We start from the raw sequence: 21,570 nt of genomic DNA, 5'->3' as shown, positions 1-21,570 counted from the left end.
TCTAGTTTTCCCGGTATTGACCATTCTGCCTGCTCTGACGCTGAGACTGCCTACCGTTCTGTACCTTTTGGACTCTGATCTGGGTTACTGACTTCTGCCTGCCCTTGACCTGTTGTTTGCCTGCCCCCTGTTTTTGTAATAAACTTTGTTACTTCGACAATGTCTGCATCTGGGGCTTCTCCTGAAACGTGATACTCTAGCTTAAACAGACAGATTTTTTATGGGGATTTTTGAATTATGTTAATTAGACTTATCCTGAAGCCACAGCGCTCTCTTCACAATATCTATTTCCTTTTGTGGGAGCATTGCAAAATGTTGATTGGGATGTTTGACCTGGTTTGACGTACATTGTAAAATAAAGAAACTTTTCTGCATGGTTTTTTATTTCTGCATGACAAAAAAATCAACAAGGAAATTAGCTCTTTATCAAAGGGGGTCAATGGGGAAGATGTATCGTTTTCCACAAAGGTGGGCGTGGTCTAGGGGAATGCCTTAACCGTGGTATATTGGCCATATACCACACCCACACATACCTTATTGCTTAATTATAGTATTTGTTGAGTTCTAATGAATGGTAAGAAAACCTTCCTATCCCATGACAAATGATACTGTTTTGATAGAGCTATTTAGTTTTGTGACAGGTATTAAGTTAGGACGGTGTAGTTTTGTCAAACACACTTCAGTTTAGTGGGTCTACATACAGTTTTTTGACAAAAGTGGTAGAGCAATAGAGAAATGAATATAATTGCAACACAAAACAAGAAACAACTGCACTAAACATGTATGATGAATTTAAAACAGTGCTAAACATGTATGAGGCTTGAAAGTAGTTTATTGGGCAATCAAAATACTACACGTCACCCATATAGAATTACACCATTTATTCACTTCATTTATCCAGTAACCAATCAATCATGTTTCAAGACAAAGTATGTTTATGCATAAAATGTACACTTCTTTCAGAAACACTAAACTAGTGCTACTCAGTATTTGAAGGACAGGCTTTTGTAATATAATTTTGGTTAATTTTTTGTTAATCAGTGATTGTTTGATTGATTGACTGATATAGTAGTCTTATTGATGATGTCACAGTTAGCTGATGGTTAATTCCATAAGGAGACTGGAGAGGATCTCCGACGGCCCCATGCTGGTCGCTTCTCACCCAAACATGCTCAACAATTTAGAAATCGTAGAAAGAAATTCTTCATCTTCAGCCACTGAGGAAGAGAGATTTTCCATTTTAGCAAATCATTTCAAATAAAAACCAGACCACTCAAACACGTAAAGTAGTATAATTATTGTTCACTTTACAAAAAGTTGTTTTCACTTTTCACCAAGTCTAATCACATGACATTACTGGTAAAGTCTTTGATCTCATCCAGCTGCAATGTGTAAAAACGGAATAATGCACAGCAGCATTTTACATCAGAACACTCAACATTAGATATTGTAGTTGAGAGGTAAGGAGTGCCAATTTGACTTAGGGCATGATTAGGTGCTATGACAGTACAATACAATATAATATTTTAAAATACATGCCAAAACTTTCCAATTGTATTTCCAACTAAATTCCAATATTCACCCTACTTGTATTTTTAAAGAACATTTTTCCAAATACTTGCTTCGAAATGTATTTGAAATTAATAGAAATAAAAATAAATAGTATTTGAACCCGGATTTGGTACTTTTTTCACACACACACGCCACGTACACGCACACACACACACACTAGACGTACCTTCCCTGGGGACAGCTTCATTGAGTGTACTTTGCTGCTGACAGGACACTCACAAGAGCGAACAGCAGTATCACAATCTGGATCTTCATCCTTTATTAAAGCACAGATAGCACAACAGGTCAAAACACACACAGGGTCCTCTTTCTCTGCCAGAGCACAGAGAGCACACCAGGTTAACAAAAATGCACAGTCTGCTGTGACAGGGATGGACCGAGTAGTGTCCAGCTGTATACAGCTTTCACATTTGAGAAAGAAGTGGCTCAGTGAAAGCAAACTTACCTCTGAGTTGGAAGATTCTGGTTGATGCTGGTTGTCTGCTGATGTCTTCTGGACCTCAGTAGTAGAGTAGTGGAGTGTCTCTCTGTCATCTACATCCCTGTCTTATACTCTCTCTGCAGATACCTGCCCCGTCCTGCCACACCTCTCACAGTCAAAACACAAACCAGTTTACATCACAGCCATGTCAATAATCTCTGTCATGAACCCCCTTGGGGGTATTTCACCCCCTGAAAAAAGAATGTGTACGCTTGTTTTAGGCTTTTTTCAATTGGTTTTGCACATGCACTCAAAACAATCATGATATATTGTTCACACACTAACAGCAAATGCTGAAAGTTTTTCTACAAATTACACAAAAGATTAGACACAACTCTATACACATAAATCAATTATCTACTATGTAAAGAATGTGAAACTTAACAAAATATTTTGTTCACGGTCCATAATATCGATTATTCTCATAACGCTATATCTCTACCACCAACATGTCAACTCTTTGCATGTGATCGACGAGGATGTTTTTAGTTAGTGTTTCTTGAGCAATGATGTGACTAATGGTAAGATGACCTTATTTATTAATTTCTAAAATGTTCTATAAGCAAGAATCCACTTGGACTTTATGGGGTATTTTGTGTAGATCAGTGACACAAAATCTCAATTGAATTTATTTACATTTCAGGCTGTAACAATAAAATGTTGAAAAAGTAAAGGGGTGTGAATGCTTCCTGAAGGCACTGTATCTAAGTTTTCAGGGGGTGTTAGTTAATATAGCAAAATAAATATTCTCATTAGATGACAAATGGTACTGTTCTGATAGTTATATACATTTGAGACAGGTTTTGTAAGTTCTGATGGTGTTAGTGCATTTTGCAAAATAAATGTGTTGTCTTTGGCAAACACACATCAGTTTAGTGGGCTGCATCAACTGTTTTGCAAAAGTGAACCCTGATTCCAGAAAAGTGTTCAAGCAATAGTAACAAACTATAATATATTTGTTGCCATAATGTAATGAATGGTGAGACTACTTTGTCATTAGATAACAAATTCCACTGTTGAGATACATGTATGTATTTTAAGTTGAAGCACCAATCATAAATGTCATCTCAGGCCTACAGCGTGTTCTCGGCCAAGATAAACCAATAATATCTGTACTAAGGTAACACTTTCTTGAAGGGATAGTCAATATGCGGACGTCGGTAAGGGCCTGGAGACGTCCTGGTAGAGAATACACTCTAGGGCTAACATCACCGTCATGTGAGGCCTACAGTGTGTTGTATGATAAGCTATTGCATATAACAATTTTGAGGGTTTTAGTTAATGAAAAATACATTTTCTAATCAGATAAAAAATGATACTGTTTCGATAGTTACTTAAAAGGAAACCCTTCACAGAGCACCACAGTATTCTTTTTCAGGCTATTTATAAACATTTGATCCCAAAATGTTTGAATAATATTAATTTTAATCCAACGGTTTGAAAAGTACTTTTAAAACTATATATAACTTCTTGGGCGACATGACCAAATTCACATAGAAATTGAGTTATAGATCTTTCATTCTAATTGAAAGCAAGTCTCATAAGCGGTAGATCTGTTCTGTGCGCTATTTCTATGCTTCCCGTTCTTAAGTTTTATTTTTGCCCTTTTTACTTTTAGTTTTGTACACCAGCTTCAAGCAGGTAAAATACAATATTTTGTGTTATACAAAACGTTTCCCAGCGGTTTAGATGGTACAATGATTTTCTACACAATGACTGCTTGTTTTGTCACAAACTGAAATTAGGCAAAATATTTTATCAACCAGGAAATGGTGAAGCGATTTCTGCATACTTAATCTTTAAACGTTCTTTCAAGCAACAATACTCCCAATTGGTATTAGATAGAATGTCGTGTCCCCACCCACCTTGGTGGAAAACAACAAGTGGTTACCTCGGTTACCCCATGGCTCACAGCAAAAACGTAACCTTTTTCAAACTCTATAACTCCTATATCTCTACCACCAACATCTCAACTCTTTGCATGTGATTGTTAACCTGCCTAAATATATATGAAATAATAAACTAGTGGAGTGTTTGGTTTTTTCATAGTTTATACAGTACATCATTACATTGGGAAATGTATTTAATAGGGAAAATATTAAATGTGATGTAGATTCAAACATATGGCTATACAGACAGTAGCAAAACATTTGAACAGTCAATATACAACATGGAACACTTTTACAATTCCAGTAACAAAGTAGAAAACAGTGTCCTGTTTTGGTGCTTGATCCTAATTCAGACAACAAGAACACTATAAAACGTTTGATTACCATCTCGTACCATTTACTCTTGTTCATATATGAGGATGCAGCCCCCACCATGCTTGAAAATATGAACAGTGGTACTCTGTGATGTGTTGTGTTGGATTTGCCCCAAACATAACGCTTTGTATTCAGGATAAAAAGTTCATTTCTTGCAGTATTACTTAACTGCCTTGTTGCACACAGGATGCATGTTTTGGAATATTTGTATTCCTCAAATGGACGGAGATGGCGGACAATGGACAGAGATGGCGTCGGAGAAGATGGCTGCCGTTTTACAGCCCTCTAACCAATTCTACTATTATGTAAGTTTTTTTCGCGTTATTTGTAATTTATTCTGTACATAATGTTTCTGCCATCGTCTCTTATAACCAAAAAGAGCTTCAAGATATCAGGACAGCGATTACTCACCTCGTATTGGACGAAGATTTTTTCTTCAACGAGTCAGACGTGAAGGATATCCTACAGACACCTGACAAGGCCCAAATCCCCATCATTCGCAGGAGAAAGAGACTTAGATATCGTGGACGGGGTGCCTTGTAAGGATCCGACGGCGAGCGAGTAAACTGCCTCTTCCATCAATCCTATTAGCCAATGTTCAATCATTTGAAAATAAATTAGATGACCTAAGATTACGGTTATCCTACCAATGGAACATTAAAAACTGTAATATCTTGGCTGAACGACGACATGGACAACATACAGCTGACGGGATATACGCTACATCGGCAGGAGAGAACGGCTGACTCCGGTAAGACAAGGGGTTGCGGTCTGTGTATATTTGTAAACAACAGCTGGTGCACAAAATCAAATGCTAAGGAAGTCTCAAGGTTTTGCTCGCCTGAGGTAGAGTATCTTATGATAAGCTGTAGACCACACTATTTACCAAGAGAGTTTTCATCTATATTTTTCATAGCTGTCTATTTACCACCACAAACCAACGCTGGCATTAAGATTGCACTCAATGAGCTGTATAAGGCCATAAGTAAACAGGAAAACGCTCATCCAGAGGCAGCGTTCCTAGTGGCCGGGGACTTTAATGCAGGGAAACTTAAATCCGTTCTACCTAATTTCTACCAGCATGTTAAATGTGCAACCAGAGGAAAAAAAACTAGACCACCTTTACTCCACACACAGAGACCCATACAAAGCTCTCCCTCGCCCTCCATTTGGCAAATCTGACCATAACTCTATCCTCCTGATTCCTGCTTATAAGCAAAAACTAAAGCAGGAAGCACCAGTGACTCGGTTAATAAAAAAGTGGTAAGATGACGCAGATGCTAAGCTACAGGACTGTTTTGCTAGGACAGACTGGAACATGTTCTGGGATTCTTCAGATAGCATTGAGGAGTACACCACATCAGTCACTGGCTTCATCAATAAGTGCATCGATGATGTCGTCCCCACCGTGACCGTACGTACATACCCAAACCAGAAGCCATGGATTACAGACAACATTCGCACTGAACTAAAGGGTAGAGCTGCCGCTTTCAAGGAGCGGGACTCTAACCCGGACGCTTATAAGAAATCCCGCTATGCCCTCCGACGAACCATCAAACAGGCAAAGAGTCAATACAGGACTAAGATTGAATCGTACTACACCGGCTCTAACGCTCGTCGGATGTGGCAGGGCTTGAAAACTATTACAGACTACAAAGGGAAGCACAGCCGCAAGCTGCCCAGTGACACAAGCCTACCAGACGAGCTAAATTACTTCTATGCTCGCTTCGAGGCAAGCAACACTGAAGCATGCATGAGAGCACTAGCTGTTCCGGATGACTATGGGATCCCGCTCTCCGTAGCCGATGTGAGTAAGACTTTTAAGCAGGTCAACATTCACAAGACGGATTACCAGGACGTGTACTCCGAGCATGTGCTGACCAACTGGCAAGTGTCTTCACTGACATTTTCAACATGTCCCTGACTGAGTCTGTAATACCAACATGTTTCAAGCAGACCACCATAGTCCCCGTGCCCAAGGACACTAAGATAACCTGCCTAAATGACTACGGACCCGTAGCACTGACGTCTGTAGCCATGAAGTGCTTTGAAAGGCTGGTCATGGCTCACATCAACACCATTATCCCAGAAACCCTAGACCCACTCCAATTTGCATACCGCCTCAACAGATCCACAGATGATGCCCTTTCCCACCTGGACAAGGGGAACACCTACATGAGAATGCTATTCATTGACTAGAGCTCAGCGTTCAACACCATAGTGCCCTCAAAGCTCATCACTAAGCTAAGGGTCCTGGGACTAAACACCTCCCTTTGCAACTGGATCCTGGACTTCCTGACGGGCCGCCCCCAGGTGGTAAGGGTAGGTAACAACACATCTGCCAAGGGGGCCCCTCAGGGGTGCGTGCTCAGTCCCCTCCTGTACTCCCTGTTCACCCATGACTGCATGGCCAGGCACGACTCCAACACCATCATTAAGTTTGCCGACAACACAACAGTGGTAGGCCTGATCACCGACAACGATGAAACAGCCTGTAAGGAGGAGGTCAGAGACCTGGCCGTGTGGTGCCAGGATAACAACCTCTCCCTCAACGTGACCAAGACAAAGGAGATGATTGTGGACTATAGGAAAAAAAAGAGGACTGAGCACGCCCCCATTCTCATCGACGGGGCTGTAGTGGAACAGGTTGAGAGCTTCAAGTTCCTTGGTGTCCACATCACCAACGAACTATCATGGTCCAAACACACTAAGACAGTCGTGAAGAGGGCACGACAAAGCCTATTCCCCCTCAGGAGACTGAAAAGATTTGGCATGGGTCCTCAGATCCTCAAAAAGTTATACAGCTGCACCATCGAGAGCATCCTGACTGGTTGCATCACCGCATGGTATGGCAACTGCTTGGCCTCCAACCGCAAGGCACTACAGAGGGTCGTGGGTACGGCCCAGTACATCACTGGGGCCAAGCTTCCTGCCAACCAGGACCTCTATATCAGGGGGTGTCAGAGGAAGGCCCTCAAAATTGTCAAAGACTCCAGCCACCCTAGTTATAGACTGTTCTCTCTGCTACCGCACGGCAAGCGGTACCGGAGCTCCAAGTCTAGGTCCAAAAGGCTTCTCAACAGCTTCCACCCCCAAGCTATAAGACTCCTGAACAGCTAATCATGGCTACCCGGACTATTTGCACTATTATTTTACTTCAGCTCTTTTTTTTCTCAACACTTTTTTATAAAAAAATGTATGCATTGTTGGTTAAGGGCTGTAAGTAAGCATTTCACGGTAATGTCTACACCTGTTGTATTCGGGGGCATGTGGCAAATAAAATGTGATTTAGGTTAGTATTGTGGAGTAACTACAATGTGGTTGATCCATCCTCAGTTTTATCATATCACAGCCAATAAACTCTTTAAGTGTTTTAAAATCACCATTGGCCTCATGGTGAAATAACTGAGCGGTGTCCTTCCTCTTCGGCAACTGAGTAAGGAAGGACGCCTGTATCTTTGTAGTGACTGGGTGTATTGATACACCATCCAAAGTGTAATTAATAACTTCACCATGCTCAAAGGGATATTCAGCACCTGCAATTTTTCTTTTTACACATCTACCAATCGGTGCCCTTTTTTGCAAGGCATTGAAAAAACTCCCTGGTTTTTGTGGTTGAATCTGTGTTTGAAATTCACTACTCGATTGAGGGACCTTATGGATGCGTGGGGTACAGAGATGGGGTAGTCTTTCAAAAATTATATTAACCACTATTATTGAACATGGAATGAGTCCATACAACTTATTATGCAATTTGCTAAGCACATTTTTACTCCTGAACTTATTTAAGCTTGCCTTCTCAAAGGGAGTGAATACTTATTGACTCAAGACATTTCAGCTAAACATTTTTTTCTTAATTTCTCAAATGTTCCACAAACAAAAATTCCACTTGGACATGTTTGTGATGAGGTGTGAATGAAGGAGTCAGGCGCAGGAGGTAAAACACAGAAGTAAAGAGTTTATTCCATTTACATAAATAAAACGCACCCAGCGTCAATACGAAACTATCACAAGGGAAATATTCCACCTTGGCAAAACAAATGGAAGAGTGGCTCAACCGAGCTAGTCGCTCTCACAATGAAACAATCACTCACTCACAAAGACAAGGGGAACAGAGGGAACACTTATACACATACTAATTAGGGAAATGAGCACCAGGTGTGTGTGATTGACAAGACATGACATGACAAGTGGAGTGATGAGAATGGGATCGGCAGTAGCTAGTAAGCCGGTGACGACGAACGCCGAAACCTGCTCGAACAAGGAGGGGAGGCAGCCTCGGCGGAAGTCGTGACAATTATGGGGTATTGTGTGTAGATCAGTGACACAACATCTCAATGTAATTAATTTAAAATTCAGGTTGTAACATCAAAATGTGGAAAAAGAAAAGGGGGTGTGAATACTTCCGGAAGTTACTGTATCTAAGTTTTCAGGTTGTGTTAGTTAATATTGCAAAATAAATCTTCTCATTGGTTGACAAATGGTACTGTTTTGATAGTTATTTAATGTTGTGACAGGTATTGTAAGTTTTGATGTTGTTAGTGCATTTTGCAAAATAAATGTGTTGTTTTTGGCAAACGCACTTCACTTTATTGGGCTTAACGCTTTTGCAAAGGTGAACCCTGATTCCAGAAAAGTGTTCAAGAAATCGTGACAAACTGTAATATATTTGTTGCCATAATGTAATGAATGGTGAGACTACTTTGTCATTAGATAACAAATTCAACTGTTGAGATACTTGTATGTATTTTAAGTTGAAGCACCAATCATAAATGTCATCTCAGGCCTACAGCGTGTTCTCGGCCAAGATAAACCAATAACATCTGTACTTAGGTAACACATTCTTTGAGGGATAGTCAATATGCGGACGTCGGTAAGGGCCTGGAGACGTCCTGGTAGAGAATACACTGTAGGGTAAACATCACTGTCATGTGAGGCCTACAGTGTGTTGTATGATAAGCTATTGCCGATAACAATTGAGGGTTTTAGTTAATTCAAATACATTTTCTAATTATACTGTTTTTATAGTTATTTAAAAGGACATATATGTAATAATGGGTAACGGACAAGGAAACCCTTCACCAATCACCATAGTATTATTTTTCAGTCTATTATAAACATTTGACCCAAAATGTTTGATAAATATGAATTTTAATCTAACGGTTTGAAAAGTACTTTTAAAACTAGAATAAATAACTTTTTGGGCGACATAACCAAATTCACATAGAAATGTGAGTTATAGGTATTTTATTTGAATTGAAAACAAGTTTCAGAAGCGGTAGATCTGTTCTATGTGTGCTATTGTCACGATCGTCGGGAACAGAGGACCAATGCGCAGCGTTGAAGGCGAACATAGTTTTTATTTAATGATTACACAAACAAAACAACAAACGATAACGTGATGTCCTCGGTCTAACACAAACCACACTGGAACAAGATCCCACAAATACTGTGGAAAAACAGACTGTTTAAATATGGTTCCCAATCAGAGACAACCAGCAACAGCTGACACTCGTTGCCTCTGATTGAGAACCACTCTGGCCAACATAGAAACACAATAACTAGAACACCCTAGAAACACAAAACACAAAGAACACTCACACCCTGGCTCAACATACAAGCGTCCCCAGAGCCAGGGCATGACAGTACCCCCCAAAGGCACGGAGTGAAGGATCGGTAGGATAGTCAGTTTTACGAGGGCATGTTTGGCAGCATGAGTGATCATCCTTGAGATGTTTCCAATCAGGCCTTTATGGTAGAGTGGCCAGAAGGAAGCCACTCCTCAGTAAAAGGCACATGACAGCCCACTTGGAGTTTCCAAAAGGCTCCTAAAGGACTCTCAGACCATAAGAAACAAGATTCTCTGGTCTGATGAAACCAAGATTGAACTCTTTGGCCTGAATGCCAAGCGTCACATCTGGAAGAAATCTGGCACCATCCCTACGGTGAAGCATGGTGGTGGCAGCATCATGCTGTGGGGATGTTTTTCAGCGGCAGGGACATGGAGACTAGTCAGGATGGAGGGAAAGATGAACGGAGCAAAGTACAGAGAGATCCTTGATGAAATCCTGCTCCAGAACGCTCAGGACCTTAGACTGGGCTGAAGGGTCAACTTCCAATAGGACAACAACCCTAATACTGAGTAAAGGGTCTGAATACTTATGTAAATTTGGTATTTCAGTTTTTAATTTTTTGTACATTTGCAAGAATTTCTAAAAACGTGTTATTGCTTTGTCATTATGGGGTATTGTGTGTAGATTGATGAGGGGATAAAAACAATTTAATCAATTTTAGAATAAGGCTCTAACGTAACAAAATGTGGAAAACGTCAAGGGGTCTGAATACTTTCCGAATGCACTATACACTTCCTATATTTAGTTTTTATTGTGAGGCTTTTAGGCGAACTAGGGCAAAACAGAAAAAACGATCCTGTTCATGAGAGTCTGAGCTTTAGACAGAGGGGTCAGATTAGTGTAGACAGAAGTAGGAAGAAGAGACTGTACCAACTTCAGGTGAGCTGTCGTATATGATGAATGGTGGCAATTATTGCCGTCAACAAAGAGTCCGCTATGCTGCATCGTGTTCAAAGCTTTTATTAAAATCACGAGATTTACAGCATAGGTACAGACCCGCGGTGTCCGGAGAACGGCTCCTCAGATTGCCATGGCCGTTCTGCCGTCTCATCGTTTACCCCCTATTTATAAACAATGCAAAAAGAGGAGTGACTCCTCTCTTCTGGCCAATCACCAGTCTCCCCTGGGGCATCACCCTCCCAACGCTACATTTGAACTAAGATCATAAAACAACATTCTTTGTTCCTCCAAAACATTTAACAAAGGCATAATCTTCAGATACGATATTCCCCCCTTTCGAGACGAAATAAACGTCTCGAAAACAAACAGAATAAGATTATGACTATTAACCATTTATCTTATTGAGTATCTTTAACATTAAACCAAACACATTCTCCTCTAGAGTGTAAATACCTTTCTATTAAATACCTGTTTATGAAGTGTGAATACATTACTATGAAATATGAAGTGTGAATACATTACTATGAAATATGAAGTGTGAATACATTACTATGAAATATGAAGAAATCTCTATGGAGTGTAAGAGCGAAAAACTGTCTGGCAGCCATCCATCCATATCAATCAAGACAGTAAAATTCTCTCACGGTCCCTCTGCCCCAGGCAACCACCGTCGGTACTCCAGATAACCTCATAAACCATGTAAATGCATTTTGAAACTATGATGCAACTAAATACACATGTAAGGCCCTGCAAACAAAATCCTATCCATAAACATCCATTGTACGGCTGGTCAACCCATAGGACCGGACAATGAAACTCTCCCCTTCCTAGCCTCTCTGTCCCTAAACATTCACCGAAATAAACAAAAACATCTAAGATCCTTACATGTAATCAATAACATCAAACATCATTCTACAAAAATTAATCCCTGAGGCTATTACACAATTATGTATTACACATGTCTATATTTCATTGCAAACACTGGAATGTAGTCCACTACACTTCATCTCCCTGTAGTGTCCTCTTCCCATGGACTTGTTGATGATGGAATCAGCCACACCCTCCTTGTTTCATCTCCTCCAGTCATATTGTCCCTTCATATTGTCTTTGTTTGAGTATTCCAATCTCCACATGTTCTCCCAAATACTTCTGGAATGACAAGAAAATAAACGACCAAACAGTATCTTTTGCAAAACAACATTTTCAAATTAAACCTCAACATCAATTTAAGAATATAAAAATGACCTATAAATGATGTATGAATCACATTAACCTATCCCCCCCTTGATTCATAAATCATACCAACATCACCCTACTATTGAAAAAAATTCGAAAAATAATCAACTCATAAAAAAATGATATTTATCCATCAGTAGTCCATCCATCTTTATCCAGATCAGGAACAGTCAACACCGGCATCTGAGTGTTGTCTCCAGGAATCACTCTCCAACCTATCTCAATATCATAGCTCTCTCCAAGGTCAGTAACAAATTACAAACATCACAGTGTTATCAAAACTGAAACTAAAATCTGACCCATCACTGCCCCTACTGGCCTAATTGATCTTGCATCCTCTCAGATCTCCCAAACACCTCCCTTATAATGCATCTATAACCCCAGTGATATTATCTGAACTATCTGGACTCAAAGTATAACTAATATTTATCAATATTATCTTCCCAAATGTTACACCATACCATGAATGAAGTCCCCCCTTCTCCCTTAGACTTACCCTTCAATGATAGGCTTGAAGACTATGGACATGTAGCCATGTCTCTTTTCACCCCATTTTCAACCCTAGCGTCAGATTTCTGTGTTGGTACCACTCCTCTTTTAATGGTAAAAACCTCATATGGAAGCTTAAACGTTGACCTGTAACAACATCCTATCCCCCATAGGGTAAGAATATACTCTATCATCACAAACCCACCAAATATCTCTAAAATTCCCATAGTCACATTGTCAGTCAAAAGCTAATCTTTTAACCATCAAAGTCCTGCTCTTCTTACTACCTGATATATAAAAAGTAACCTATTATTTGTCATTACTTATCCAAGGTTATCCTATACTCATCACACTCTGATATTCCCATAAACATACCCCTTACCTCATATGTTTTATTAGAACAACAACAACTTTTATCTTCACTGGTTCACCTGAATACTTCAGGTTTCCACTGTTACCTGACTTTACTTTCCATCTAACAATTCCCATAGGGTAATCCATTTACCCAAGAACACTTAAACCCTAGGCTTAAACCACTGTTCTGACAACGACATTATTTTATCGGTCAATGACTGTTGCCGATACCACAGTCATGACAAAGCATAACTCTAACCCATACCTGACAGAGGCCGCGCGACCGTCTAACACGTCTTGGGCTGGCATCCCCAACAGACATCAACCCTCAAGATTCCTCACTGATTCTTACAGAATGAGTTAATCTATCTCTAATTTTCACAACAGAGGAACGAGCAGTACTGATCAGATACCCCCTCTGTCATCAAAATGAAAAGACCCCATCCTGCAGCTTCCATGGTGAATCTATATTCTCCATTTCAGATTAATCTATATTGTTTCTATCTGTTCTCTTATTTTAACCCCATTCGTACCATAACCTCCTTGTTTCCCTCTTGCTACCTCTACTTTCAGAACAGTTGTTGTCATCCTTCCTACATTTGCTATTACCATCGTATCATTAATCCCTTCCCAAAGTTACCATTAACGTTGTTGATTTAGTTGATGAATTAAAACCCTTAATTCCTTCTAGTGGAAAAGCTACCCATATCCCATGTGTATTATTCACTGTTGGAGTGACTACTGTAATAAACTTATCCTTAACTCCCTCTGTGACTGTGGAAACTTCTACAGACTTCAAATCTTCCATTATAAGCGTCACCTTACAAATTACATAGCCCTTTAACCAATAATTCTTAACCAAAACAAATTTTAATGCTTTCACTAGATAAGTACACATATTCTCCCTAATTATCTCTCTCTCTCTCTCTGTGTGAAAGAAACGTCATCATCCTAAATGGCATATTATAATTATTATTCTCCTAACCCTAATAACAGTATTTTCCCCCTATAATTGATGCTGGACTCCTATAAACAACCTAGTTTTCCCAAAGCTCTGAACTCTTTACTTGTACTTCCATCCATCACCACTAGTGTCACTTTTTCCCCCTTTCAGTTCTACCTCTAAACTTTAAACCTTTTGATTACACAAAATACACCTATAATGACCTTGATCTCCCTGCTGGAAACTGTAAATATAGATACTCCATCAACCTCAAATCATTCAGCAACACATACTTTCTCAATGCATCTGCTCCTAACCGATCTAAACTCCTACCCTATCTTCCCATTAAACTTTAAAATGTCCTTCCTCACTGTTCTCTCTCTGTCTTACTACTAACTTTGAAACTTAGCTTACTGTCTTAGAGTCCCTTCAACCTAACCTACCCCTAACTTATTTTAATCTAATCTTTTCTCTCATAACATTTAAAACCTTTTCCCCTGATTTATTGACAAAATCTCTTACCACCAAATTTTTGGAATATGTGATTGGGAAAGTTCCCCACCTGCTTCTGACTCATTACACACAGACTTGGCAAAACGACTAACCACCTTTTAGCCTAGCCTGAAATCCCTTAATGTAAGAATGTAACCCAGAATAACAGTCACCCTATTAAGTTTATTTTCCCAGACAGATTGTCTAATAGGCAATCTAATAGATTATCATCCTTCCTATGATATTATCTTTTTAAGCAAATGATTCCCAAAAACCCTACTTTTTAAAATATTCTACCAGACAGTCAGTCGTCTAGTGTACATCTTATTGTACGCTTCAATTTACACCATGCATCTCTTTCCCAACAATGCCATAGGTATATTGTCCTAATATTAGTATGTCTCTTTTACTTCCTCTTTGACTTTTATAGCAGAGCTCAATTGATTCCCTAAGAGTAATTAAACTGTTTTACTACATCAAACCCCTATCCTACCCTAATTAATTTTACATAGTGAGATGTTTAACCTCTTTAGGCCTAAACCCAAATAAGTTTTTCCCCTATTCACTATCACTTCTAATGGCCGGTTGTTTCAACTGTTAGCTATTTTCTCTTCTCCTCTAATCGAGGCTCTCAGCAATGCACCCCCCTTTCGGATCTTCTAGACACTAACAGGTGCCATTATGTGTCTGTCCAGAAACTGGCTTTGGATATGAATCAACTGGTACCCCCTTGGCTGGTACAATTGCATTATCAATATTGTTCAGTTGAAGCTGTAACAGTGATTGTTGATTTGGTTCACTCTGATTCTTCATAACCAAAACTTATCTTCTCCACCCGTTGTATGATTGAGTTTTCAGAGTTTCTTCTTCTCCAATTCTTGGAATCCTCTCAGCAGTTTTCTTAGTCCTGTTCCTTCTCGTCGTTGACATATCAGTATTCTTCAACCTTAGTTCTAAGTTCTGTCCTCGAAATATCATCTTCCATCATCTTCTTACTTTTCTTCTGTGCCAGTCCTTGTAGGACAAACTCCTCTTGAAAATAAAGCACCTTTAATCTCCAAATCTTCATCGCTTTCTTCATCTTCAACTTCCATCAGAGATCAAATCTCGTGTACCCTTCTTCGTTTCTCTCTTGCCAACTTCCTTCTGATCACAGAGTCATATCCACCCATGACCTCTCTCAATCACTCTCATCTTCATCATCCTCTTCTCCTTCACGTTCCAGACCTCTCATTTTCTTCCGTCTTCTGGATTCATCTTCATCGTTGTTTCTGCTGGTACCCTATCTATTATTTGTCTATATTTCTGATGCAATAATCACTCCTGGATGATCATTGTAAGCTGAGAATAAACATCCCTAAGCTCTACTTTTTAAACCTATCTTATCGCTGACATATTTTATCAATTTCTGTTTGAGAATGAAGGGCAACTTTTGTTTCACTTGCCGGATACCCTAGCAACACTTTAATTAAAGGATTACCACTATTTCAACCCGTATAATGACTTTCATAGTCCTGATATCTTTTTCCCCATTGTAACAAGCCTTTCTATTCCTTTATTGTGAACTATCCTATTTTAGACTATATAACTTATATAGGCTTCCCCCCTGTAATTCTTAATATAACCTAAACAAATCCATTAACAATCCTGAATAATTAACCCCAATTCCTATTCCTATGTCACCAATATCAATTAGTGTTAGCTATCTTACCACAACCCATCAACTGCAAGTAAATGCAAGTTAGTCATCTTCAGACTAAAATACCCATACACAAAGCCTTCTAACCTTACAACCCTTCAATACTCCAATTCCCATAACCCCTTGCTCTATTAGCTCTAATTATCTTAAATTTACAGAACAATCCTCAATCCATCCTTGATTCCCAACACATCTGTAATCAAACCCCAGTGATACACAGAGCCACCAAAATACAATTTTTAATGAAATAGTATTTGCCAAGCCTATGTAAAATTGTCATAACATCACATATTCTGTTAGGATGATTTTGTGTACTAGCCTGATCCGATCCTCTCGTCTGCCTCGTCACACCTTGTTCATGACGCACACGTCAGCCCCTTCTCTCTCTCTCCTCTCGTTCCATGTTCCTCTCATATTTCACAAAAACATAGAAACACACACGATTTCAGCAGTTAATGCAATCACTGAGTATTTCCAACCATTCAATATTCATTCATTCTACATTATTCACTCTAAGACTAAACTCAGAACTAAATAGATCGCTCACAAACATTTTGATTTTAATCCGTCATTTAATTATTTAATTCAATCTATTATAATCCGTTATCATATATTTAATTTATAAATTCAATAGGTCCCAAAACAAGTTTCATCTTAACCCACCGCCGTTTAAACTTATAAGATTCGGTGTTAAAATCTCTTTATGCGCATTTGTTCCGTCGTCTGTGTTCCTCTGTCTCCCCCTGCAGTTTAACCAATGTGTTGTTTTACAGAATTCCACACATGCGCAAATATCATTTTAAGCTCATGCTTGAGTTTCAGCATCCCATCGTGGTGCCGTCTAGTGCCGTACAACAAAACGTTCCCTAATCTCGTGCCATAAACTCCCCCCTTTCTGTAGTGTAGTGTCGCAAAATTAAACGCATGCCCATACATTTATTAAATAGATCGCTCCAAAACTTTTCATTTAATTTTAATCGTCTTAATTTAATTAATTATACTCCGTCAACATATATTTGATCTATAAATGTACTACATCTCGCCAAATAGTTTCACATTCAAACAACAGCCGTTTAACACCTAGGAGATTTTTTCCAAAATCTCTCTATTCTGTGACTATTGTCCCTTCCGACCCCCCACATGGGACCTATGACCCTTACCCATAATGCCGTGCTTTGTAGGCTTAGCACATAAACACATGTTGTAGTTTTAGCCCCGTAAAATCACACGCATGCGCACATCCCCCTTAAGCCCATGCTTACCACACAATAGACCGATAGCATTACGCTACAGCGTCACTATTTTATACGTTATACTCACACAATTACACATAACAGAGCTCACATTTGCGTAAAACTTTCAGTTCCACCACATACAAACAAGTTTAAGAGGCTTGAATCCATCGCAGTGGACCTCTAAGGTTGAGATTATCATGTAGCACGCAACACAATTAGCCTTTAGCATTAGCCTTTCGCTAACTGCGGCCTACAACATGTAACAAAACCCAGCATTGCGTTCCTTTAATTGAGTACTGTTTCGTTTGCCCTAAATTTATTCTGCCGTGGGTAAGGCTATTTAAGTGAGCGATCCCCCCCAATGCAACTATCCCGTCGAACAGAAGTTGAGCAAGCCATCCCCAATAAATTTTCAACCAAACCCCAGTCCAAGACTGACCTGAAAAGTCCTAACGCCCTTCCAGGATTTTGGCCCACCATGCGGTCGCCTCGTCACGAGGGCTTATCTAAACCTGCAATGCTCTAAAATGTATACATATCTGAATTTCCCATTGTCACCCGTTACCAATGGACCATCTTAATGCTCTAAATTATCATTGTCACTCGTTACCAATGAAATCTATCTTAATGCTCTAAAGTATCATTGTCTATTGTTACCAATGAAATAACATTTTAGCAGACTCCAGTCGACCGCAATAACGCCACCGAGGCCAAGTCGAAATGGAACATCTCTCCAGTGTACACAAGTCATATCCAATCTAACAAACTCCGAAGCGGTAAGAAAACACTCACCATTTTTGTTTTGTTTCCTCCCACGCTTCAGAGCGAGTCAGCCCGGCGATTGACTGAAACACAGAAGAGACGCAAACCCAGCCCCACGTTGGGCGCCATTATGTCGTATATGATGAATGGTGGCAATTATTGCCGTCAACAAAGAGTCCGCTATGCTGCATCGTGTTCAAAGCTTTTATTAAAATCACGAGATTTACAGCATAGGTACAGACCCGCGGTGTCCGGAGAACGGCTCCTCAGATTGCCATGGCCGTTCTGCCGTCTCATCGTTTACCCCCTATTTATAAACAATGCAAAAAGAGGAGTGACTCCCCTCTTCTGGCCAATCACCAGTCTCCCCTGGGGCATCACCCTCCCAACGCTACATTTGAACTAAGATCATAAAACAACATTCTTTGTTCCTCCAAAACATTTAACAAAGGCATAATCTTCAGATACGATGGAGCCTTGTGAGGCTTGTGAGCATCCTAGTGCCAAACAGAGTCTCAGCTTTCAATAGAGTGGTGATAATAGTTTGTAGGCCAAACCGGACGCTACAGACATTTTTGTGAGAAGACCAATTTTCGGGATGTCTCATGGTCTGACAAACACCGCTCTAGCTCTGCCACCTTCCACCGCAGATATCGGCAGATGCGGTGGATTGAGAAGCAACCAATGCAAAAACCCACATATCTCTATGTCACACCCTGATCTGTTTCACCTGTCTTTGTGATTGTCTCCACCCCCCTCCAGGTGTCGCCCATCTTCCCCATTATCCCCAGTGTATTTATACCTGTGTTCTCTGTTTGTCTGTTGCCAGTTTGTTTTGTTTCGTCAAAACTACCAGCGGTTTTCCCCTTGCGCCTGTCTTTCTCAAGTTCCTGTTTTCTAGTTTTCCCGGTATTGACCATTCTGCCTGCTCTGACGCTGAGACTGCCTGCCGTTCTGTACCTTTTGGACTCTGATCTGGGTTACTGACTTCTGCCTGCCCTTGACCTGTTGTTTGCCTGCCCCCTGTTTTTGTAATAAACTTTTGTTACTTCGACAATGTCTGCATCTGGGGCTTCTCCTGAAACGTGATACTCTAGCTTAAACAGACAGATTTTTATGGGGATTTTTGAATTATGTTAATTAGACTTATCCTGAAGCCACAGCGCTCTCTTCACAATATATATTTCCTTTTGTGGGAGCATTGCAAAATGTTGATTGGGACGTTTGACCTGGTTTGACGTACATTGTAAAATAAAGAAACTTTTCTGCATGGTTTTTTATTTCTGCATGACAAAAAAATCTACAAGGAAATTAGCTCTTTATCAATGGGGGTCAATGGGGAAGATGGATCGTTTTCCACAAAGGTGGGCGTGGTCTAGGGGAATGCCTTAACCGTGGTATATTGGCCATATACCACACCCACACATACCTTATTGCTTAATTATAGTATTTGTTGAGTTCTAATGAATGGTAAGAAAACCTTCCTATCCCATGACAAATGATACTGTTTTGATAGAGCTATTTAGTTTTGTGACAGGTATTAAGTTAGGACGGTGTAGTTTTGTCAAACACACTTCAGTTTAGTGGGTCTACATACAGTTTTTTGACAAAAGTGGTAGAGCAATAGAGAAATGAATATAATTGCAACACAAAACAAGAAACAACTGCACTAAACATGTATGATGAATTTAAAACAGTGCTAAACATGTATGAGGCTTGAAAGTAGTTTATTGGGCAATCAAAATACTACACGTCACCCATATAGAATTACACCATTTATTCACTTCATTTATCCAGTAACCAATCAATCATGTTTCAAGACAAAGTATGTTTATGCATAAAATGTACACTTCTTTCAGAAACACTAAACTAGTGCTACTCAGTATTTGAAGGACAGGCTTTTGTAATATAATTTTGTTTAATTTTTTGTTAATCAGTGATTGTTTGATTGATTGACTGATATAGTAGTCGTATTGATGATGTCACAGTTAGCTGATGGTTAATTCCATAAGGAGACTGGAGAGGATCTCCGACGGCCCCATGCTGGTCGCTTCTCACCCAAACAGGTTAAACAATTTAGAAAGCGTAGAAATAAATTCTTCATCTTCAGCCACTGAGGAAGATACATTTTCCATTTTAGCAAATCATTTCAAATAAAAACCAGACCACTCAAACACTTACACACGTAAAGTAGTATAATTATTGTTCACTTTACAAAAAGTTGTTTTCACTTTTCACCAAGTCTAATCACATGACATTACTGGTAAAGTCTTTGATCTCATCCAGCTGCAAAAACGGAATAATGCACAGCAGCATTTTACATCAGAACACTCAACATTAGATATTGTAGTTGAGAGGTAAGGAGTGCCAATTTGACTTAGGGCATGATTAGGTGCTATGACAGTACAATACAATATAATATTTTAAAATACATGCCAAAACTTTCCAATTGTATTTCCAACTAAATTCCAATATTCACCCTACTTGTATTTTTAAAGAACATTTTTCCAAATACTTGCTTCGAAATGTATTTGAAATTAATAGAAATAAAAATAAATAGTATTTGAACCCGGATTTGGTACTTTTTTCACACACATACGCACACGCACACACACACACACTAGACGTACCTTCCCTGGGGACAGCTTCATTGAGTGTACTTGCTGCTGACAGGACACTCACAAGAGCGAACAGCAGTATCACAATCTGGATCTTCATCCTTTATTAAAGCACAGATAGCACAACAGGTCAAAACACACACAGGGTCCTCTTTCTCTGCCAGAGCACAGAGAGCACACCAGGTTAACAAAAATGCACAGTCTGCTGTGACAGGGATGGAACGAGTAGTGTCCAGCTGTATACAGCTTTCACATTTGAGAAAAGAAGTGGCTCAGTGAAAGCAAACTTACCTCTGAGTTGGAAGATTCTGGTTGATGCTGGTTGTCTGCTGATGTCTTCTGGACCTCAGTAGTAGAGTAGTGGAGTGTCTCTCTGTCATCTACATCCCTGTCTTATACTCTCTCTGCAGATACCTGCCCCGTCCTGCCACACCTCTCACAGTCAAAACACAAACCAGTTTACATCACAGCCATGTCAATAATCTCTGTCATGAACCCCCCTTGGGGGTATTTCACCCCCTGAAAAAAGAATGTGTACGCTTGTTTTAGGTTTTTTTCAATTGGTTTTGCACATGCACTCAAAACAATCATGATATCCTCTATACAATAGTTTGTCATTTGTCATTGTTCACACACTAACAGCAAATGCTGAAAGTTTTTCTACAAATTACACAAAAGATTAGACACAACTCTATAAACATAAATCAAACATCTACTATGTAAAGAATGTGAAACTTAACAAAATATTTTGTTCACGGTCCATAATATCGATTATTCTCATAACGCTATATCTCTACCACCAACATGTCAACGCTTTGCATGTGATCGACGAGGATGTTTTTAGTTAGTGTTTCTTGAGCAATGATGTGACTAATGGTAAGATGACCTTATT

At 39.6% G+C, this 21,570-nt stretch overlaps 1 long non-coding RNA gene across 2 annotated transcripts; it reads right to left on the bottom strand.

Annotated features, from left to right (window-relative positions):
- Positions 1-814: 814 nt before the first annotated feature.
- On the bottom strand, positions 815-21,079 carry LOC121537378. Of its 2 annotated transcripts, none has more exons than XR_006657327.1 (3): positions 20,970-21,079; positions 20,691-20,779; positions 815-1,217 (listed from the first exon to the last, which is right to left on the bottom strand). It is a non-coding gene; the product is annotated as an uncharacterized LOC121537378 (long non-coding RNA). The 2 variants fall into 2 exon arrangements; XR_005995057.1 differs by lacking the exon at positions 815-1,217 and adding an exon at positions 19,771-20,173.
- Between the last annotated feature and the right edge of the window lie 491 nt (positions 21,080-21,570).

Source organism: Coregonus clupeaformis, chromosome 24 (assembly GCF_020615455.1).
Source record: "Coregonus clupeaformis isolate EN_2021a chromosome 24, ASM2061545v1, whole genome shotgun sequence".
NCBI classification, from domain to species: domain Eukaryota; kingdom Metazoa; phylum Chordata; class Actinopteri; order Salmoniformes; family Salmonidae; genus Coregonus; species Coregonus clupeaformis.
The sequence above is the reverse complement of the archived record's forward strand: the minus strand, read 5'-3'. Positions and strand labels throughout refer to the sequence as shown.